Source organism: Vigna umbellata, chromosome 9, assembly GCF_029865625.1.
Source record: "Vigna umbellata cultivar VRB3 chromosome 9, Vumbellata_1.0, whole genome shotgun sequence".
Taxonomy (NCBI): domain Eukaryota; kingdom Viridiplantae; phylum Streptophyta; class Magnoliopsida; order Fabales; family Fabaceae; genus Vigna; species Vigna umbellata.
The window spans coordinates 27,855,890-27,881,402 of NC_142173.1; the positions used below are offsets into that span (position 1 = coordinate 27,855,890).

Consider the following 25,513-nt stretch of genomic DNA (forward strand, 5'->3'; position numbering starts at 1 on the left):
TTCCAATTTACATTTTTACAGTTTACATTTTCAATTGTTCACTTTAATTTATCTTCATCTTCTTCGTTTTTTCTCTACTCCTCACATCTCATCTCATTTTTATATACAAGAGAAATATAAAAGAACAAATATATGATTATTGAAAAGAAATGCATAAATTTCTAAATAAAATACACATTAAAAGGGAATTTAGTAAATTGAATATACTTGTAAAACTAATCCACAACATTTACATATTAATTTTGTTTTAATTGTGAAATCAAACATTAGCACACTCTAGATTTAAAAACAATAGTTTGATAGCCTATTCACACCATGTTGATTTGGTTCACTTAAGTACATTAAATAATATCGAACAAAAATCCTTAATAAAAAAGACATGCAGTCTAAATTTTAAATATAATTTATGGGAGTTTAATATGACCTTATTGTAAAGGCTCCTTTTCAATAACTTAAGATATAATACTATAAAATATAAAACTTACTAATTTTACTTTAGGTTTATTCTCCTCAAGTATTTTTCTTAAATTCAAAATCTTGTTACTATCTTTTTATTTTTTTAAGATTTGACTCTATTTCTTGCTATACTTTATCTTGGTTTAGTCTGATGAAAAAAATTGAATCTCTTATTTGTTAATTCTTATATTAAAATTTAATTATATTTAGTTACGTAGTTAAGATCTCTAAAACTTGTAATTCTTTATTTACTGGAGGTGTTTTTTGTAGTTAGAAGAAATTTTATATGAGTAAAATGATGTGTTTGCATTATGCAGTAACTTAGAGATAAATGTTAAGTTAATTCTATGAAGTAGAACTTGGTTGAATTGGTTTAAAATGTGAAATAATTAATTATGTTGTTTTAACTATAGATTAATTTAAATATGGATTTTGATATAATTGAATTTAATTATAAAAATGAGATATATTAGATCTAGAATACGTGGTTAGGATTAAAAGATTTTGATGAGGTTTTAAATTGATTTAACATGTACGTGGAAAGAAAATGGTTAATGTTGTCTGGGGAAATTGCGATTTATTAGGAGTGTTAGAATTGGATGAATGAAGTATTATATTATATGACATTATACTATATTAATTAAACCTTGATGTTATAGGTTATTTTAAGAAATTGATGTTTTGCTTGTAATGATGTTTTATAAGGTTTTTGTGATTGAAATAGTATGAATGAAATTAATCATTGGAAACTCATTAAAATTATAAGTTTTGAAAAAAAAAATTGCATAATAGATGTCGGAGGACCATTTTACCTTTTTAGCAAATACAGTTTGTTTAAAAATTCGAGATAATTGGTTGATATGAGAAAAACTCATTTTAATGAAAACTTAAGAGTGTTATTTGTTGAGCTAGCAAGATTAGTGACTCAACAAATTCATACGTGTTTAATTACCTTAAATTTGCTCGATAAACACAACTAATAACTTAGAAAAAACATTGTTTCTAAACTTTAAATAACATGTTTTAATAGGTTTTTACATTAAAAAATTGCTTATATTTTTGAATAAATTGTTGTATTTGAACAACTTATAATTCTTGAATATTATTTATTATAGTATGACGAACGGTGAAAATTGTTAATTTTTTAACATATTATTTAATAATAAAATAATTAAGAATTAAATGATATATATGAAATATATGAAATTTTATGTCACAGATTTAAAATGATAATTGAATCATTGATTAAATTTCTGTATTAAATAGTGAAAATTGTATAGAATCATTTAATGTTTTCACTGAGGGTTTTTATAAAATCTTAAATATGAGAAACTGAAGATTAGCATCCCTTAAATCTTGGATTCATAGAACTTATTAGATGTTTAAATGATACAAATATTAAGCTTAATACATATCTTCTATAAAGCGTCAATAAATATTCTTCATGAATATTCTTTTATTCATATAAATTTATAGGTAATATATTAAATTCAAATAACTTGCCATTTTTTATTTGTCACCATGTGAAGACCTATTATAAATGCACTATGTACAGGATTAAACATGAATTTTAGATTTTCTCTTATAGGATAAATATATGTTTTTGTTTATTAAAATAGTTACAACTAATATTTAAATAAAGATATGGGTGAATTGGTTCATTTTCAAAAACTGATTTTTCTTTTATGTTTTAAAACAATTTTAATTTTTTTAATTAATTAACAATATTAGTATGAGATATATTATTAAGATTAAAAATAATTATAAAGAAAGATAAAAAACACAAAGATGTTTATAATAGTTCAATTTTAATTAATATACCTCTAATTTGCTAACAACTTTAACTAGAAATTTTACTAAAGATAAAAAGTTTCATATTAACCAGTGTAGCTATATAATCCTGAAACCAATATCTAAGCAAAATATTGAAGAAACCCTTCAAAAACAAAAAAGATTAAGTAATGCTTAACATAACCACCACAACCTTATAAAGAATAGATGATGTTTCACACAATCACCAGAACCTTCTATTCAAAGGTTAATTACAACACAAATAATATAATTACATAACAAAGATGCAATAAAAATATCACATATATGAAGATATTACAATTAAAACTACAATAAAGAGAAAACTTCCTCAATCTTTTAATCTTTTTAAATAAAAATGCTTTTTACAAGGATCGAATACTCAAAACTCTCTCTCACACGTTTTGTTGATATTTCAAAGTGTTGAAATGAAATGAAAGAACATGCCAGATTTAAAGAAGAGCTAAGTGTTTCGGTATAATAGTTGAGGCCGAGATGCGAATCTGATGAATGACGTCCTCTCCTTCCAGCAATGTAGTTATTCTTACGTCTTCTTCCTGCACAGGACTCTTCAGGGAGAATGGAGTGGGTACCTGCGAAAGCACTCTGACGCTCAAGTCAGAAAAAGGGAATGATAGAACTTTTTTAGTTCAATAATGGAAGAAATAATATTTTCTCCTTTCTCTCTCTATATTCAGAAAAACGTACCTTTTTTCCTTCTGGTTTTTCATATTTAACCTAACAGTAAGATAAACCGTTTACCTAAAAATTCGGTTGGTTGGAGAACTCAACTGCTTGGAAAACACAACCGCTTTGGTCATGCTTGATATTGGGTTAGTTGGTTTCGTGATTTGCGACATCATGGCCAGATATTTCTAACCACTTATTCTTTAGTTTATCAGGATTAATTGATCCAGTTTGACTAAAAATGACCGAACGTCTGTTGACTCTTACCTTTGACTGGGTTGACGTGACCCTGTGAGCTAATGTTGACTGTTTGGTTTAATCAGCAGAGGATCGCTAAAAGACAATCGCTGGATGATTGATGTCAGAAGCGACAATGACGAGCATATGATACGACGATCGCTCTGTCTAGCAGGTTGACGATCGTTCGGGAATGATCATATGACAACTCGTTATTATGTGACTTGTTTATCCTTGGTGGTCGTCTGGGTTGCCAGTCGATCGACTCAGATATCCTACCATACATTAAGTAATTATTAAGATTAATCGATTATATTAGTGACTTAATCGATTAGTATGCTTTAGTCTCATTTTTTAAAACTTACTGGATTAATCGTTATGTAAGTGACTTAATTGATTATAATTTTTAAGTTTTACATTTATCTTTTGAATTTGATTAAGAGCATGCTTAGATTAAGACTAATCAATATACTAAAACACACACTAAAACTAATGTTGATTTATCTAAACAAACACCTTTCATAACACTTAAACATCATAAAAATAACTACTTGGATTTTCTTCTTGACATAGTAATAATTTTTAAATGTATTTCGAAATATTTTGGTATATAATAATACTTGTTTAAAAGCTAGATATTGAATAGTTACTATTTCAGGTGTAGGATTGAAGATCACAATAAAAATACTCATTAACACTTTTTCTCCAAGTCTTCCAACATCACCTTTTGTCTTTATTACAGAGTCTTCCTAAGTCCTTTCCTAACTCCAAATCGTGCGCGATACCTATCAAAGACACCCTGACGCTCAAATCAGTTATACGATCAATTGGTGGTCATAGTAAAATTTTAAATTAACAATAAATGTCATTACTTCAGACTCACTCTTATAAGTTTCGAGATGAACTTGTGATTAACATAATTATAATCATTACTCAATACTTGATAAACACACTTTGCCTATAAACTTAATTAAGGATAATACTTAAGATTTGTAAGGATTTTTAAAGTCTAACGAAACGATTATCATAATATATTGGTTTTAGGCCGTCTGTCCCTAACTGGCCAGACAACTATACAGTACTATGTAAAGATTTTTTATATACGATATTTGTTTTTATATTCGATCTAATTAAATGATACGTCAATATATTATTATAAAATTAATTAATTTTACTTTGTGTGTAATCTATACTTTATATTTACAATCTAGGACAATGAAGGAATACATCACCATTTAATATAAATTTCATATATTTGTTTACCTTTCTTTACCTTTAAAATGTTTAGTAAACCATCTCATTATTATTTTTTTCAACCCCTCACGTTAGTTTCGATGTTAAAAAAGCTGCCTAACTACATAAGCCGCAAGTCCAAATCCAGAGAATAGAAAAAACACAGAAATCGACATGACAACGGCTTCCTTTCTTAGTACATACAAGCATTGTAAAATTATTTTAATTCAATTATAAACGATCATTCATTCATTATTTGTTTTCATAATATCTGCTCTAAATTATACAATAATAATTATTTTTCATAGCACAAAAGCTTTTTTCACTAATAATATATATGTCTATTAAGCTGTCATATCTTACAAATAATACTCTTTTTGGGTGAAGACTTGCAACAATAATTGAATGCTATTATAGAAAAAATATATATTACATCTACAATGCGCCCACATCAAATGTCTTCAATGACATTTACATATCATATTGAATAATAAATAAATTTATTAATTTAAACGTATTATAATAGTAACAATTATAATTATTAACAATATGAAAATAATCTATATTAACTCCAGACAAAAACTAAGGTAAAGAAAAAGTTTAGTGTACTAGTGCAATTGCTATAAATAGTATGCATTCATATTAGGTAAAAAAAGTATATTTTCCATTTTTATAATATCTTTTTATGTTAGAGAAAATAGATATAATCGCACTATTTAAAGAGAAGGGAATTAAATGCATGGAAAAGTCCCACGTACTGAGAAGTTGTACTTAGCAAGTTGTAAAACTCATAAGATAATAAGCTATATCCTCATTAGATTTTTATGGAAAAAAAAAACACTTTTGCCTCCATCTCTCTTACATAACTTGAAGTATTTATTAACACTAATGTGAGAATTACTAAAAGTTAAGTACATAGTTAATTATTTTAATTATAAATTAAATTAATTTTTTTATAATAATATTGTATTTAAAAAAAAATAAGTATTATAGTAATTAGTATGGAGTGTGTGGAGAAAGAGTAAAAGTGGTCCTACATGGAAGGGTGAAGGAAAGGATGTTTCTCGGAAAGTGAAGCACGAAAGAATACAAGAAACAGTTTAAAGGTGACGGAAAATGGAGGGCCCCACCTGCCAAATTTCCAAAGCTGTCACCTTCCATGTTCCTTTCGCTCAGTCCCACTCTCCCTCCTATTAACTTTGAACCACGTGTCCGTAGGACACTTGTCAGACCATGCTTCTCCGACCAACAATTTTGGAGCGTGCTCACACGCCAACTCAATCGGAGCGTGGACCAGACCACTCCAGAAAACATGTTATGTTAGTACGTTCCTGATTCCACTCAAGAGTCACGTCACCTCACTCTTTTTCCGTCCATTCTAGCATCTTCCTTTCATGCCTGGCCCCCACATCGCATACACTTGGCCACTCCACTCGACTGCCACGACTATATACACTTTTCCTTTCTTTCTTTTTTTATAATAACACTTTTCTCATCACTCAATAATACTTTTTAATTCATTCAACAATTATTTTCTGCATTCTTTCCAAAAATAAAATGAATCATTTTCTACCATATTTTTTCTTTTTCTGGTATTTTCTTTCGTGTCCTTTCCTAAAACTGTTATGTTTTTCGTGATGGATGATGCTTCTTCGAGGTTTCAAATTTACACAATTACCTAATTCTAGAAGGACGATTTATGTAATTTTATATCACCACTTTATAATTATTATTACTTTATTTGTATTAAACAATTTAACTATTTATATAAATAGGTTGTGATGTTTTAAAACATTAATTTCTAGCTTCTTATATTTTATCTTTATGACTTACAATTAATTATTAAACCTTTTTATCCTTTTTTATACCGGACAGACTTCTCTTATCATTTTCCTTTAAGATAAGGATGAATTGTATTATATCTATATTTTTATATTTGAAAAGATTTTATTATTTCATCTTATATATATGATATTGAAAAGCTATAATATTTTAGTATTTTATATTATAATATTTATTTCACCATTACTGTATTTGTAATTATTTTAGGATTATTCTATTGATAATATTTTGTATTATTTTATTGAAATTTAGAGACTTTTTCTTAGTCATAAAAGACCAATTCTATTATGTAACGAGTAAATAGAAATATCAAATGATATTATGTTCTTTTCTATCGCATTATGTTATTTTCTATTCAGGCATTCTATTATCATAATATATAAGGATAACTTAATGATTATCTCAAAAGATTACATGCTGATCTTAGATGTTAAATCACTTTGTTCTTTTATCATCATGATTTAGGTATACTTTCACTTTTACTTTTCATTATTAACATGATAAATTTAGGTTTTAGGCTTCAGTTTGGTTCTTGCAAAGTAAATTCACCTATAAATAATGTTGTATAAAATGATAGTGTCTTAACTAAGCCCACTATCCAAAAATTAATCTGGATGATATGATGTTAACTAAATTCATCCTTTTACAAATTTCTTAGATGATACAATATTAACTAATCTCACTTGTTAAAAAATAGACTTGAATGTTTTAAAACTAAACTCACCTATTAAAAAAGTACTTGGATGATATGATATTAATTAAACTCACTTATTCAAAATTGACTTGATGATAATAAACACATACACATGAACACACACAGCCATGAAGAATTTCTATTTTAATTTCAATATTGTTTTTTTTATTATGATACAATAAACCATCACTAAAATAATATGTTTAATCTTTTAGAGTTAACGTTTAAGCTTGAATTTGAAGGAGTATGCTTGATATACTATCATCGTATCGATATGTTTAAATTATTAAATTTTACACTTACACTAAAACCTGAAAATTGATTGTTAATAGATTATTTATCGATACTACTAACCAATACATGTTTGATAAATATATAAAAATAATAATATCTTAATACTATAATTAAGGATAAGAAGTCTCATAATAAATATTAATTTATACCTTAATTTAGATCAATATCTAAGTTATAAAAATAATATCTTATTAAAATTATAAAATCATCCTAATGAAAATGTGTATTAATAAAAAATCAAGAAAAGAAAAAGAAGATCAAGAGTGATAAACTCTTAATTATAAATACCTAATTACAACCCTTTGTCAGCATAGAACAAATTAAAGTTGGAGTATAAAATTAAACAAAACGATAGAGTTTCACCCATACAACTTAGATCTTTTAAAAACAAATAGTTGATTCTACCGTCATTCAACTCCGTCTTCTTAAATACAGTTTTAGATTTGAAGTTGTGGGCAGAAAAATAAAATGAAGTGGTCATTCACGTTTTCAGCGAAATTTTATCAATCATTAAATACTTTTAAATAGTATAAAAATATGACACCCTCCAATAATCTAATATAAAATGAACATGCTGACCATCTAAATTTGGAATATATTGAACCATCTGTGTTCGACATAAAAGTCATTTTTCTTAACTTTATTTGAGATTGATTGAAACTTTGGGATGAATTGGTATGCTTATTTGTTTTTAAACTCAATTGGTATACTTTTAAAAAAAATGTGTTTATTAGAAAGAATTTCATGGTCAACTATAAGCGAAATGTAGAAGTAAAATGTCACAGACAATATTAGATATTTAACATGTATGATCACATAAAAATATATATGGTGTAACATTTCATTTCAATTTATAACATAAAACTAAAAAAATAAGATATTTATTAATAATATCTTAAATAGAAAATTCATAATCTAAAAATTGTTATTATAGTTATTACAAGTAACATGAGATACATATGAATCTTTTTTAAAATTTTAAGAAAGAAAGAAAAACATTATAACAACGAGATAATAATAATACATATTCTTCTTGATTGAGATCCATTTTTGTTTCATCATTTGCTGACACTAGTAAAGGTAATCATTGTAAAAGAAAGAAAACAATATAAACAAAACAACACAAAAGAAATAGTAAGTTAATGCTTAAAAAAGTTTTCATAAACAAACATAAAAATAATCGTCATACATCACTCATTCATAAAACAACCTATCACATATAGTGACTCATTCTAGACTTAATTATTCGGATAAAGAATTTATGTGAAATAACAGGGGGTTGTCCATTAACATCTTTGATCATTTTAACTGCACATCTCACCACATATCTCATTCTACTTTATCCCAATTTGAATGGTTATTAGAGCGATATGATAACGTCCAACGTCTGGACTCCCACATCAATGCGTACACTAATAAAATACCACCATAAAATCTCTCTAAGAGATTCATGGAATTATGTCAAACACATATCATGCTCATAACCAATAACAAACTCATTACTATCATAATATCATACATGAATACCCACCATAAACTCACAGACATACGTAAAATACATTGCAAATTATATATAAAACAATCATTGAATAAGAATTTCAAAAATGTATATTGGTGCTCAGAAGCAGCGCCCAATACTAGGTTATTCATAGAAGGTGACACTCAACAACAATGTAAGACCCATAAAAAAAAAAAAAATATATATATATATATATATATATATATATATATTTATAGTAGTAAATTTTAGTATTTTATTAGTAATAATAATTTTAATGGATAGAAAATTGTAAATTTTGGATATAAAATTATAGTAATTTTAGAAGGAGAGGTTCAAATTTTTGGTAACTTATTTAGTAAAATTTTTTTAAATGGAATAGTAAAAAGTAAATAGTAAATAGTAAAAAGTAAATAGTAAAAATAAATTTTCAGCATTAAGATTCCTTAGCATGGAAGAAAGTAGTAGGTAGAAATTAGGATCAGATTTGGTGAGAAAATGATTGAAATATTATTTTTAAATAATATTAAAATAATAAATAATATTAAAATATTAATGAATAGTAAATTTTTTTTACTATAAATAGCCATGGGAGGGAAGAGTATTTTGCACCAAGAAAAGAGGAATCAAGTGAGAGCTTGAGAAATAGAGAAGAAAGAGTTAGGGAGAAATTTTTAGTTGCAAGAAGAGTAGAGGTTCTGAAGGGTTTCAGGGAAACAAATTCGGAGCAGGAGATTAAGTCTGGAATAGAGGTAGGGGAGCTAATCCTTCTTGTATATGATTTTTTTTATCCATGTTATGATAATGAATATGAGTCATGAGTATGTTAAAATTTTGGTAATGGTAGTTATCTATTCACTTATATAAATTTAGTTTTCATTATTATAATTTCTTATTTTCGAGTTACTGTTGTGAAAATTTTCTATTAATTGTTTTCACCGTTGGATTTAGCTAAAATTTTAGTATGTGAATCCTAAGACCTATTACTAAACTTTGACCGTTCGGATTTGAAAATAGAAGTCTGTACTTGGAGAAATAAATACTGCAAGTTTGAGTAAATTAGTCACCCTGTAGTTCTGTTACTAAGTTGTCTCGGTAAAAATATAGATTTTGACCTATTTAACCGTTAGATCAACCTCAAAATTTGATATATGATTCTTAGGACATATTAATACAATTTGACCGATCGGATTTGTAATTGAAGGTCTATGTTTAGAGAAAGAAATTTCGAAAGTGTGAAACAATCGGATGAACACTGTATTGTTGTTCTTAAGCTATCATGGTACAAATTTCATATATATTTCATCTACCGTTAGATTGAGCCCAAAATTTAGTATGTAATTCATAAGACATATTAAGTCATTTTGACCGTTCAGATTTGTAATTAAATGTCTGTGATTAGGGAAATTAGTTCCGCATTTTGAGTATAACCGAAAACCACTTAAAATTCTGCACCTGAGTTACCTCGGTAAAACCTCAATATCTATCTAGTTAACCGTTGGATCAACCTGAAATTTTAATATGTAGTTTATAACAAATAGTGAATTATTGTGACCATTCAGATTTGAAATCGGAGTTACAGATTTAGAGATATTAATTTCATATCTTCTCAGGGATCTCAATATTGATTAATTTCTATTTTTTTTATATCTATATTAAATTTCGGTGTTAATATTATATGCTGTTGTTTTGAATCTGTAAATAAGAAATTTGTTAAAAACTAGTTGAGGAACACTTTGGCTAAGGAAAGATTTGGTACTTAAGTTGTCCATTGTGACGCACCTCTCTTTCCTGGAAGTCTACTCGACAAGTTTTTAACTTAAATCCTATTGAACAGATTGAGTACTGTTAAATTATTATGCAATATATTGAGTTTGTGTGATTTATGCGATGATTGTATTTTATTATATTGCATTTGAATTTATGCATCTGAACATGTTATGAGTATTATGGGGAGATTTTGTAGGGGTATAATGTGAGTTGAGGAAAATGAGTATGGCATGAGTCTCGTGGAGAGATTCAGTAATATTATGGTATTTGTGTATATGTTGATGTTGAGGGTCCCGTAGTTGGAGGTTATCCTGATACTCTAATAATCATCTAGTCTCAAGTAGAGAGGGATGAATTATGTGGTGAGAGGAGCAGGAGGTCCTGGTCTATGTGCCGGTTTTGGACATAGTGAGGGGATTAACCTTGTGAATGGTATGAAGTATTTTGAAAGTGTATTTGTAAAAAGAAGTAGAAGTCATTACAAGTGCATAACCTCCCGTGACCGCTCATCAACGTATCATCCGAATGAGTGTCTATTGGGTATTGTGGTGTCTATTGGGTATTGTGAGACGAGTGTCTAATAGGAATTGTGGTATGAGGGTGTCGAACATAATTATTATATGATGTTTATATCAAGGTAATTATACATGTTTTATAAATGATTTGTTGCATGTTAGCTCACCCTACTTGTTTGTGTTTGTTTTGTTTGGGTATGTGCGATGATCGTATAATTCGTTATACGGGAGCAGATGAAGGAATGTCGTCTGATCCAATGCCAATGAAGAGAGAGACAGAAGAATAAGCTAGAAGAATTCGAATTATATTTATGAGTTTATAGTTGGAATCTGAGTTTAAAACATGTGTAGACATATATTAACTATGAATTTATAAGTGTGAGATTACGGGATATTACCGTAAATGTAATGTTACAATATATAAATTATGAATTATCCAGTGTGAGATATTGGGATGTTACAAACAGTCTTAACGCTCAATGTCATTCTTCTTGCAAAAAGTCACACTCAACGACACCTTCCTACCATTAGCGTCATGGAACAAAATGTTATAGTATTGTATGGAAAGATGACACTTAGTCGTGACCTGCTACCACTAAGCTCATAAGTGTTCTCATTTTACTGTCCTCAACAATATTAGTGGTTTGGAACAAAATGCTCTTAGTCTTGCACAACGAACTAGAGCTCAGTGCTAGCTTGCTACCGCTCAACATTGTATCAAATTCAATGCAAAAAATTTTATAATTAGGAAAAAAGAAACTTGTTCAAATGATCAAATTTGTATTCACTTTTTATTATTTTGGTAAAAAGATAGGACATATGCCAACTAGCTCCTATCCTTTTAGGTTGATTTTGGTAAGAAATTATTATCGTTTCTTAAATGTTATTTTCTAAATTTTTAGATGTAACCATGTTAGGTTGACTTAAAATTTCATCTACTTTTTAAAAAAATTTACGTTACTTTATTATTTCATATATTATACAATTCACACATCACAATTATGAATTTTGATAATTTTGATTTAACTAAGATAAATAAAATGAATCACGGGTCTGTACATTCACAAATAACTAACCTTTTGTTTAAAATATCACTTCAAACCATGGTTCTTATTGAACAGATATTTTATGAATATCATTTCTTCCTCCAGATAACTTTATAAAGAAAACGTAAATAAAAAAATTAATTTAAGCTATATTTTCTAAATATAAAAATTTAAAGTTAATAAATTTATTATAAATACAATATCATGTTATGTAAGATATTATTTATTAAACAAAAATGTTATTAATATAAAATAGTTAGAAAAAGAGTTATAATTCTATAAATGTAAAAGTCGAATTAAATTGGGATAAGGCATCATACTTATTTTAAAAATTTGAAATCCTTTTAATGAACTTCAGATTGGTGAATAGTCACTCCTTAGAAGGTGAACATGGTGGGACTACTAAGAAGATATTGGTGGGACATACAAAATCCACTCGATGGAATGTGTTGAATAATTATTCTAAAACAAAAATAAAAAATAAAAAATAAAAAATAAAAAATTAAGATGTTAATACGAGCTCATCTTTGAAGCTGAATCAAAATTAGGCGGAGTGATTATTTTGTGATCCTAATTTAAAGATAGGTTATAGTAAAAGAAAGAAAGAAAATTAAAAAAATGCATATTATTACTGAATTTCACGTTATCATTATTTTAATTTTAAAAAATAGAATTAAAATGATAAAATTAAAAAAAATATATTATATAATTGTTGATATATCATTATAGATAAAATAATTTTTTTTATTAAAATAAAAGGCAATATAAGCAATATTGTGTAATTTTTCATTATGAGTAATTATTTAAATTTGAAAAAAATGGTTATTACAATAATAAAAGAGTATATAATTCTTTGATAATGAATAAATATTTGAATTAAAAAAGTAGTTATTCAAATAATAAGACTGAAAAATAGTTTTTTTATATTATGAATTATTATTTAAATTTAAAAAGTAGTGATTAGAAAGGTAAATTAAAAAACAACAGTAAAGAGGTGTATATTTTTGTATATAGTTATAGACTAGTAAAAACACTTACCTTATCGGATCTGTACTTACATTTTTTAAATATCTATAATACAATATTATATTGATAGCTAATCATATTGTAATTTAATTAAGTTAATATATAAGTAAATTTATATTTATTATATCCAAAGTGCAATATTAATTTTATACATATATTTTTTAAAAACGAAATACATTAATTTTGTTAAAAGGACAAAATTAATTTTTTTCAATTTTGTATAAAACACATTATTCATAATTTTTTCAATTTTAAAGAATTGAAAATAAAAAGTAATGTGATGTACATATAACACATTAATAATATAAAATATAGTATAAAAGACTAAATAAATAATTATAACCTTGCATAGTATAAAAGACTGAATAAATATTTGCTCCTTAAATTGTTTTATTTAATTATTTTATGTTTTAATTTAAAAATATTTATTATTACTTGTCGCACCTGGATGTGTGCATTTTTTAAATATTTATATAATAATATAAGTTATTAATATTTATAAATTGATTAAGTCGATACATATAGTAAATTTATATTTCTCAGTGAAATATAACTTTATGATGTAAAAAAGAAATTACTAACTCAAAGCATAATCAATTTACATCCTTAAACTTTTTTTTATTGAGAGAGCAAATGAAAATTGATCATTTAAGACGTGTTTAATATATATGGGAAAAAAAATATTACGTAGTAATTGAGTTTATATAGAAGTAACAAATAGAAGTCATTATTTACTTTTTCAAGGAATATTCTTAATTATTTTCAAGTAAAAGTCATTATTTGTTCAGCTTTAAAAAACTAAAAAAAAAAAACTGAATATTGTAATTTATTTATGAGACATTAAAAGTATATAATAGTATAAATTATTGAATAAATAGTGATTAATTCATTGATACATATATTTTGATGTATACAAAGATAGTTGTTATAGTGAGTATACATTGGAAATGAATTTTGTTGTGTCGTAATAATAGGAAGAAATAAATACAATTATACAAACTTTGTTTGGTATAATGAAAAAAAAAATAGAACATGCATATTACCTACTCGTCCTTTGAGAAAATAATTCTCATTGATCAATTTTGAAAGTTGTGATTTATCATTTATTATTTTAAAACTCCAACCAATAAAATGAATTTGTAAATAATGAAACAATATGTAAACATGACCTTCATTATTACAATTGAAGAAGAATATATGTAAACATGGCATAAATTATTGTTGTCCTCATATATATATATATATATATATATATATATATATATATATATATATATATATATATATATATATATATAGAGAGAGAGAGAGAGAGAGAGAGAGAGAGAATGAATGAATGACATAATCATTGTAGAATTGAATTAAATTGATTATCGTATTGTCTATTGACCTAACCAATATGAGAGAATAACCATCCTTCCAAGTGTTCCATTATTTTACAAATTAAGTATATACTATTGTACAACAAAAATTATCAACTATTTATTACTTAATTTTTGTTATATAGTTTAAAAAATTGATTAGTTAAATTTGAATAAAGATTTATTTAAAAAGGTAAAATAGTAAAATAATTATTTTAACTTGAAAAATGATTAAATTTAAATAAACTATCACTTAAAAAGTAAAAATGATAAGATAATTCTTTTAGTTTAAAAAATATTATCTAAAAACTAAAATTTTAAAAACTTATGTACACCAAAATGGAAAATTAATTAGTTCGTTTTTATTAATAGTAGATAGTGTTTTTGTTATTGTAGGTAATTAAATAATTTTACAAATAATTATAAATTTATAAAGTAAAATCATTAAATAGTTTATAGTAATAAGGTTAAAAGTGTAAATGAAATGTGTACACTAAATAGGCGGTTACAAAAATCAGTTCTCTTTACATATGTTATAAATAAAATAATTTGTAGTTATTAATATAAAAAATATTATAAGTTATATTGTGTAAATAAATTTTTGTTATGAGTAATTATTTAAGTTTGAAAAATAGATACTACACTAGAATAAGTGTAAATGTTTTTTATATTTTGTAATTATTTAAATTTAAAAAAGGGTTAAATATGTTTTTAGTCCCTAAACTATCATGCAAATTTGTTTTTAGTCCATCTTTCAAAGTAAGGTACATTTTAGTCCTCTCGTTAAGGAAACCTTAATTTTTGGTCCTCCAAAATTAACCGCGTTAAAAACAAGCTGATGTGGGTAACTGTGGTGTGCCACGTCATTTTTTTTCTCGAGTCAACGTCTCCTTCCTTGTATCTTCACGGTGAGCTTCTCTCCCTCCCTCCATCTTCCACTCTTCTTGGCCATCACCACACAGTCACATCATCCATTCATGTCCTTGCTGCTGTTCCCATTGCTAGGTACTCCTTTATTCACCTTTTTCAAATGGGGTTTACTAAAAATGCTCCAAGTTTATTGTTTTCTTTCATTTTCGGTGCTTAGAGATTTTGTTGTTGGTGGGTCTGTTTCTGTGTGAGTAAGTAGTTTTTCATTTTCAAGAGTTGCTCATGTTTTTTTATTTTCTTCTAAAAATAATCCTGTTCGAATCCTCTATAGTATTGAGCCAACAAAATTTATCCACTGTGTTGTGATTTTATGAATTGGAGAGTTTTATGACCATAAACCCGAATGGCAGGCCGCAGCTGGTGAGCCTTGCAGAGGGTCCAAATCAAGGTGATGAAGGTACTAACGTCAGGCGCGACGCTGTCAGCCACCATCTTGGAGTGTAGTGTTTCAACGAGCTTGAGCTTGTTGGCTTTGACGAGGAGGTTGAGGGCGACGTTGTAAAAGCACGCGTGGGGTTTGAGGGCGAAGTCGCGTTCCATGAGGTGGATGACGATGTTGATTTTAGTGTAGAGTTCAAAGTTGGCGTAGGTTTCGAGGAAGATGAGGAAGGTGGACTCGTCGACGGAGCAGGCGGAGGAGTGCATCTGGTTGAGAAGAGATAGCATTAAGTCGACGGAGCTGACTCGACCTAGTTGGCCCAGGAGCTCGTGGAAGATTGAGGGGTGGGCCGAGTAATTGGGCTGTGTAGAGGCCCATTGGAAGAGGCGGAGCATAGAGGACTCATCGGGCTGGCGACGGAGGAGGTTGAGGAGTTGGGAGGGGGAGAAGTCGGGGGGAAACAGGGTGAGGAAGAGAAGTGGAAGATGGAGAGAGAGAGATGAGCTGAGGGTGAAGATGCAAGGAAGGAGACGTTGACTCAAAAAAAAGATGATGTGCTCACCATTGTTAGCCACATGAGCTTGTTTTTAACGCTCTTAGTTTTGGAGGACAAAAAATTAAAGTTTTCTTAAGGAGATGACTAAAATGTACCTTATTTTAAAAAAAAGAATCAAAAACAAATTCGCTTGATAGAGACTAAAAACGTATTTAACCCTTAAAAAAATAATTACTAAAGTGATAAAATTAAAAATTAGATTTTTTTGTTATGAATAATTATTTAAATTTTAAACGTAGTTTTTAAAAGGATGAAATTCGAAAAACAAAGTAAGACACTGTAAATATACAGTTATAGATACAACTATAAATAAAATAAATTTTACTTATTGAAATAAAAAATATTATAAGTAATATTGTTTAAATATTTTTTTATTATGAATAATTATTTAAAATTTTTAAAAGTAATTATTAAAATGATAAAAGTGTAAATAATTATTTTAATTTATATAAATAGTAATTATTTGAATTCAAAAAAGTAGTTTCTAAATTATGAAACTGAACAATATTTTTTAATTATAAATAGCTATTTAAATTTTAAAATTTTTAATTTTAAACTTGGTAATTAAGATGGAAAAATTAGAAAAAAAATGAAAAAGATGTATTTTCTTTATATATTTATATTTTGTTATAGATTATGAATAATTATTTAAACTTGAAAAAGTAGTTATTTAAATGATAAAAGTGTAATTAATTTTTTTACTTTTTATAAATAGTAATTATTTGAATAAAAAAACATAGTTACTAAAGTGAAGAAACTGAAAAATAAGTTTTTTTGTTATAATTAATTATTTAAATTTTAAAATTAGGAATTAAGATAATAAAATTGAAAAAATAAAAAAGAACATGAAAGAATGTGTATCCTTTTATATACAATTATACAATCTAATATTTTTATTATGAATAATTATGTAAATTTGAAAAATAATAAAAGTGTAAATAATATTTTTATTTTTTAATAAATAGCAATTATTTGAATTTAAAAAAGTTAATAAAATAATGAAACAAAAAGGAATTTTTTATTATAGATAATTATTTAAATTTTAAAATAAATAATTTTAAAATTAATAACTAGGAGAATAATATATATATATATATATATATATATATATATATATATATATATATATATATATATATATATATATATATATATATATCAATTTCATATAAAATTATAAATATTTTATTTGTCAGTGTATCCCAGGTCACATTACACCGAACTTCTAAACCTGACTTAACTTCCCAACGTCCACCACACCATCAACTATCAATGGAAACAAATTATCAGAAAAAGACAAAAACTGATTTTGGCACCATGTCTACGTGTGAATCGCGGTTGTATTTAGGTAATAATGACAAAAGGATAGAGAAAAATTAATAAGAATATATGTGTAAAATAATTAGAGAATGAAGCTTATTGGTTAAAATATTAGAGAAAGATAATGGAAACTTTAGTTTTCCAAATTGTTTAATTTATTTTTTAATTTTATTTATTACTATTATCATTCTATTTATTATTTTTAGTCAAAATCATGAATTTTTTATTATAAAAAGTAATAAAATTATAATTATAAAAATAAATATAAATAATTTTCATAACTTTATTGTAGTTGATTTTATTTACTTTATAAATAATTTTTATTATAAATAGTTAAATTTTAAAATTTAATTCAATAAAAATTGTTAAATTTAAAAAAGTTGTATAATTTTGACAAAATAATTATTTTAATTTAAAAGAATGGTTACTTAAAGAGTAAATGTACACAATTTTCTTTTATATAATAGTACATATTACTATATTAAAAGGGTAAAAAATATAAAAAATAGCATGATCGATGAATTATGTAAATTAAGAGATAATATAATTCAATTTTTTAAGAACAAACTTGCTACGAGTTTTATTTATTTATTTAAACTTAAAATAAGTATTTCAAACATATGGATAGACAATTTATTTATTTCTTAAATAATCAATTTTAAAATAAAATTATTTACAAAAAAGAAACATGTATACAGATATTATTTAGTTAAAGAAAAATAAAATAAAAATATAATCAATTTTGAAACTTATTATGATTTTTTTTATTTCTATAACTTATAACTTATATTAGTTATTGTAACTAGAAAAACATAATTACAAAATAAAAAATCGTACAATAATCTAAATTGTATAATACAGCATACTGTACTTTTTATCGTTTTTCTTTATATTTTTGCATGAAAACTAAATAAGCTCATTTCTTTTATCAACAAATATTAATTGTGAGTTCCTTAATTTTTATCAACTAAACTAATTATACTATTTATTTTATTTAATTTGATGTCTTTATTAATACAATGTTCAATAAATAATAGTTGTAATAAATTATATTTGATAAAAAATTAGCACTTTGTTAGAAAGTTATCAACGAAGTTGAATTAGTTAGTAAGTACACAGTTCAACTTTTTTTTTTCTTTGTATTTTCAGATTATTAGTACAATTCTATTCATTTAAGAAATATTTTTTATTATCTTTATTTTTGTTATTATATTATTATAGCATCAAAGTTTTCATTTTCAAAGTTCTTTGTTAATCTGGAAAAAAAATTAAATACAAACTCATTATTTATGCTTTTATTTCTTATATATATTTTATTTAATTCTTAAAGGATAAAAGATATAAATATCTTTTTTCACTTTAGAATGAAATATCAGTTTTATAGTATCTCTTTATCTCTTTTATACAATATTTTTTATGAATATAAAAAAAAGTTATTTATGTGTTTTTTATAATCGAATTTTAATTGTAATTTAATTATTGAAAATTTTGTTTCAATAATTACGTTTTTCAATTTTTCATTATGTTTTAGTCTTAAACTTTGTTTTTTTTAAAGTATATTGATAAAATATAAAAGAATAAATTCATTTTTTAAAATTAATAAAATGAAAGTTGCTCGTAAACATGGAAACAACATATATTAACTTTTTCAAGTATTGTCAAATTTTTCAATATTTTTTTTCTTAATATCCGAAAAACTACAGAAAATCTCTTATATAAATTTTTGTTTTATTAGTAATAACAATTAAATATATATATATTTTGAATATATTATTTTAATTTTTTAAAATTATCGATCAATATTAACAAGTATGTATGCGTCCAGTGACATCATCGTATTATTTTGAAAACTTGTTGATTATGATTTTATCTTTAAAAAGTATTTTGAAGGGTAGAAAAAAAGTTATTTAAATTGTTTTATATCTCGAGTCTTAAACTATGTAAATTAATAGATGTTGTAGGAATAATAAATAATTTTTTATTTTGACATGATGTATGAGAAAGATGTAATAACATGATTTTTTTATCATTAATCCAGATTCTCTTTTCTTGGTGGAGAATGCGACGTTTATGTAAAATGCCTGTGGTGTACGTTAGAAATTAAAAAAATAAATGTACACAAGTTGGTTGAATTATTATTATAGAACTGCAACAAGAATAAAACAACTGAATCAATGATCTCTTTCAATGTCATAATACAGTACAATTTAAAGGCATTTAGGAAGAATTAAAAGCATATAAACCAGACAGCGAGAAATTACAAACAATTTCGGAAAAAGTTAAGCGATGAGGGTTTCATTGAGTTGTTTTAACTTAATGAGTTTGGATATGAAAAGTCACAAGTATAAGTGTTGATTTTTTTATCAACAAATATGAATTATTAATGGAAAAATTGAATTTATATTCTCTTTTCTTATTATCATTTTCAATTAGTGGTGAATATTTTTCCTTTATTGAATTCTACTTACTCTGATATTTGTAACTTTGAAAGTCACAGTAATTTAGAACCAAACATGAAAGAAAATTAAATGATGATTAATTTGTTAAATGGAAAAAAAAATTATAGAAAAGAAAAAAGTTTTGTAAAATAGTAGGATCTACTCTTTGTATGGCAAATCGGTCCATACAATGGGCACATGTTATTGGAAACATGTTTTGTGTAATTGGTGATGATGTTGAAAGTAAAAAATATTATGTGTATTCTATTAAGGTCAAGTGAAACAATAAAGTGTTCCTACTTTTAATGAAGAAGATTATAAGGCCTTATTTTCATAAATTTCAATTAAAAATAAGATTTGCAATTCTACTTGATATATATCCTAATGAATGACAAACTTGAAGTTTAAATGCAAGTACGATGAAATTGTAATCTTATTTACTCAAGACTCGTTGAAATTATGCTGTGTCTTATAATTGATTCAGAATGTTATTGATGGAAATATTCCATATGAAGTGTTAAATGGTTCACTTTCAATTTTGAAGGAAGTAAGTTTTTGTAGGTTTAAGCTATATATTCACTCTTGTTGCATACATAAAATTCTATTTTATATGTAAAAAAAAGGTGTGCTTTTGAGGTACAAGACTATCATGAAAGGATATGTTGTCTAATTGTGGTCCATCAAAGAAGAAGTTGTGTTCACGAATGTGATATTTCATGAGTTAGATTTTCCTTATAAAGATTCCACGTTCACACAATGGTGCTACCACAAAATATCTGCCTTTAAGTTTTGTTAGACTTTTGGATTCATTGCACTGAACTAGTCAAAATCCAATTGAACCAAACATCTATTTACAACATCATGACAACAATCTTTTATATAGAGATGCACCAACTTTTAAGAAAATGGTGGTCGGCTTTTATAGTTAATTAAAATATGTCTTGATATTTTTTTCTGTTTCTCCGTAGTTAAGTCGATCTCATTTAGTTTTATTTCAAGGCAACAAAGTCTCTTGAGATACTTAAAAAGAAAAAATTGTCACTGATCTTTTCTTCTCTTATAACCTTTTCTTCGGTTACAAGGATTTTTTTGGTGTTGATAGACTAACACATAGATGTTGGAAATCAAAGTGTGAGTCTAAGTCCCACATTAGATAGAAATGAGAAAGTACAACAATATATAAAGATGAAAGACCCATTAACTCATTAACCCACAGGAACCTCCTCCTCGATAGACCCAACAATGTCAGAGCTGATGGTTTGTGTTGGTGACCAGCTCAGACGAGTATAATGATCCCTATACCGAGAGTCTTTCGTTAAGATACGACTCTTGGAAAGGGGGAGTATACCTATATGGAAGGGACTCACCCTTGAGGGGGAGATGTAACCCACAAAAACCTCCTACTCGATAGACCCAACAATAGATTCATTTTTTTTTTCTCTTAAATACAAATTTTTGATAATGCACTCACGGGTCACACTTTTGGTAAGTGTTACTTTTGGTAAGTGTTGAAAAATTCAAGTGAAAACAATTTTTTTTTCACCTTTAAAACAATTATGGACTCCATGCTCTTGATTTAATTTTAACATTGTCTCTCTTAAATCAAATTTTTACCATTTTAAGCATTTTTTTTCATATTATAAAATAACTAACTTTCAATGACTTTATAATTATATCAACAACTTCTACTTTAGTGAGATAATATTCGATCTTCATTTCTTTCTCAATTACTAGTTTTCGGAATTTATGATAATTCATGGAATGTTGATTTTTTACACGCTACTGTTGACTTGTTATCACAAAATATCATTATGTGAGTATCTTGTTTCTGATGCATCATTTCAAGAATTCTTCTTAACTATACGGTTTGAGTTGCACAACTAGTTGCTGCCATGTATTTTGTTTTGATTGTTGAAAAAGCAACAAATTGTTTATTTGAAGACCACGATAATACTCTTGTTCCTAGATGAAATGCATGTTGGGATAAACTTAAATTTTAATGTTTTATTAATAATTTTGTTTAAATCTTATTTTATTAGTTTTGGGTCTAATATTTAGTTTGATTTGATAGAGATAAAATAGGGATACGTAGTTATGATTTTCGGTTTATCTAAGTATAATATTATTTTATGATAGATTAAACAGATTTTATTTTTAAGATAGTTGATATTTTATTTTTATTTTCGTAATATTGTAAGTATCATGGCTATTTAAAGCCTTCAATTATCAATGAATAATAAAACTCAACTTCAGGAGGAAAATATCAGAGTGCGTGTATTGTGAGATAAGCTCTGAGTATCGAGAGAAGAGAAAGGAGAGAGAGTTAAACACCGTGGGAGATAAAGTGAGTGCTTGATTTTTGTTGTTGTGAGAGAGATGACAAATGTAGTCAATGGGACGAGTGTGCCATAATTGTCAGAAAATACCAATTATGACAATTGGTCTTTGCAGATGAAGGTTCTTCTTGGATCCCAAGATGTATAGGACATCGTGGAGGACGAGTACAATGAACCCGAAGATGATAAGCATCAGACAGTGGACCAGATTGCTGCATTGAAAAAGACACGAGTGAAAGACAGATCGACTTTGTACTTTATGTATAATGCAGTGGATGAATCTGAATTCGAGAAAATAATTAATGCAAAGTCAGCAAAAGAAGCATGAGAAATTTTGAAGGTGGCATATAAAGGAGATACCCGCGTGAAGCAAGTCCGAGTACAAGCTCTTAGAAGAGAGTTTGAACATATGGAGATGAATAAAAACGAGGGAGTTACCGAGTTTATAACTCGAGTGCAGAAGATGGCCAACCAACTCAGAATGAATGGAGAAGAGGTTCCTCCTAACCGGGTTGCAGAAAAGATCTTGAGAAATCTGATAAATGATTTTGAAAGTATCGTTGTCACTATTGAAGAGACAAAGGATTTTTCAACTCTCACTGTGGAGGAGTTAGCTGGGTCATTAAAAGCCCACGAATTGAGGAAGAAAAAGAAAAAGGGGGAATTCGACGATCAAACACTACAGGTACAGTTTGACTTTGACTCGAATAAATCTCGGATTACTTAGAGCCGAGGTCTTGGCGGCAAATGACGAGGAGGCCGAGGACGAGGTGGACATGGCCGAGGTAATTTTGAGAACGATAATGAAGATCAAACCGATCAGCAAAATTGGCATGACCGAGGACAAGGAAAAGGCCGAGGAGATCGTTCAGGAGTTGAGTGTTTTAAGTGTGGCAAGTATGACCATTATGCAAACGAGTGTAGATCGAAAAAATGTTACAATTGTGGCAAGGCTGGCCATATTGCAAAGTATTGCAAGACCGAGACAAAGGGAGAGACGAATCTCATTACTGAAGATGCGGAAGAAGAGTGTGGAATTTTGTTGATGGCAAAGAGCTCGGATATGGTGGACATGAAGAGCTCAATCCCAACAGTGGATGAAGTGATCTCGGTAAATGATGCAACAATTGTGAAGAAGGAAAACCTGGAGAAAGAACTTAAACAAAAAGATGAAGATATTCAGCGGATAGGAAGGCTTCTAAATGAAGCTAATGAAATTATGAATAAACAAAGGGTTGAGATTGAGGAGCTGAAGAAGGAGGCTCTTGAAAAAGAAGAGAAAACATATAATGTTCTTGAACCAGACGAAGAGGAAGATGAAGATGTTGAGAAGACCCGATGAAGATGTCGGCCAAGATGGTTGAGAAATCGCCTAAGGTTAGAAACGAGTTAGTCAAGGTTATTGAGAAGTCAGACATAACAAAGTCAGTCAAAGCATTAAAGAGGTCAACCAAGGTAAAAGACAGGAGAACAATAAGAAATAAGAAGAACTCAAATTTGATTAAAAGAAACCAACTCGGTGTGGAATGATGCACATGGAAAGCCGAACGAAGGAAGATTTTAAGTTTATGAGGGAGTTTGTTGGGATAAACATAAATTTTAGGATTTTATTAATAATTTTGTTTAAATCTTATTTTATTAGTTTTGAGTCGAGTAATATTTAATTTGATTTGATAGAAATAAAATAGGGATACATACTTATGATTTTTGGTTTATCTAGATACAATATTATTTTAGAATAAATTAAACATATTTTATTTTTAACATAGTTGATATTTATTTTATTTTTATTTATGTAATATGGTAAGTATCACGCCTATTTAAAATTTTCAATTATCAATTAATAATAAAACTCAATTTCAGAAAAATATATTTTCCACGTAATGCATAGTATGTAATGCATAGTATGCTTTTTCTATTTTTAACATATATTTTCCATTCATTATCTATATATTTGATAAGTTTCATATAATTAGTGTCAAGCATAAAAGATTTCCTCAATCATAATACTTTTGATATATATGAAAATCCAACTCCTAAACTCTAGTACACATATAAACTAAATTTTGAAATTGAGAATTTTCATAAATCGAATTTTAAAATTTGGTATTTATCCTAAATCGGATTTCAAAATATAATACTAATTGGCATCTATTTGATGGTCGAATTTTGAAATTAAGTGATATTTTTACAAATTAGATTTCAAAATCCAATACATAGAAAAAAAAATGAAAAACAATTACAAATATTTGGCTTATTCTCATTGGAAAACTCGCAAAACAGCAGTGTAACCGAACTACATACTTGTATCCAGGACAGGAGAATATATGCTTCAACCAGACAAATAAAGATGAAACGTGAAACAAAGTCCGTTGAAGAAGAAAAATGTCATTGAAGAAGAAAAAATCCGTGAAGAAGAAATGAAGTGCGTGAAAATGCTTGGGAATGTTGAATTAATAAAACATAGTGCGTAATAAATACGGATGGATAAACATTAATTATTACTTATCTAATTAATTTAATAAATTATATATATAATCTATAGGATAAATAGTAATTACTTTGGCGGTGTAAATAGAAAAGCGTAGAGTGCTGAGAAAAAAAGCCCCAAACTTCTACTATATGCTACCGGGCCATCAGCCCAAAAACCATTTTTGATTAACTCATAATTCAAATATAGTCTATGCAGACTACATTCCACCTTTACATCCATGAAAAAAGTGAGAGGAGATTTTAGTGACAGTTTCTAACCATTTTTTTTCTAAATCTTTTAATTATTTAATTTCTAAAAAATTAAAAATATATTATTTACATATATTTCTTATTGTTTTTACTATCAGTTAAAAGTTATAGAAATAACTCAATAAATAAAATTTGATATTCACACATTTTAACTATTAATAAACCATACATAAAAAATATTGCTAAAATTATGCTATTAACTTTTCTAAATATATTATTAGAAGATGCTTCCGGTAGATTTTTTATAATTTTTTTTCACTAAATATATTCTAATTTATCAATAAAATAGTTGGTTAAAAAGGAAAAAGTGCGGGATTGGTCCCATTGTCAACACGGAACGGCGT

The 25,513-nt window shown here is 26.6% G+C and overlaps 1 long non-coding RNA gene across 1 annotated transcript; it reads left to right on the plus strand.

The window, feature by feature from the left end:
- Window positions 1–9,372: 9,372 nt before the first annotated feature.
- LOC148193126 (uncharacterized) lies at window positions 9,373–11,411 on the plus strand. The gene is made up of 2 exons (XR_015781827.1): window positions 9,373–9,502; window positions 11,270–11,411. It is a non-coding gene; the product is annotated as an uncharacterized LOC148193126 (long non-coding RNA).
- Window positions 11,412–25,513: the final 14,102 nt, after the last annotated feature.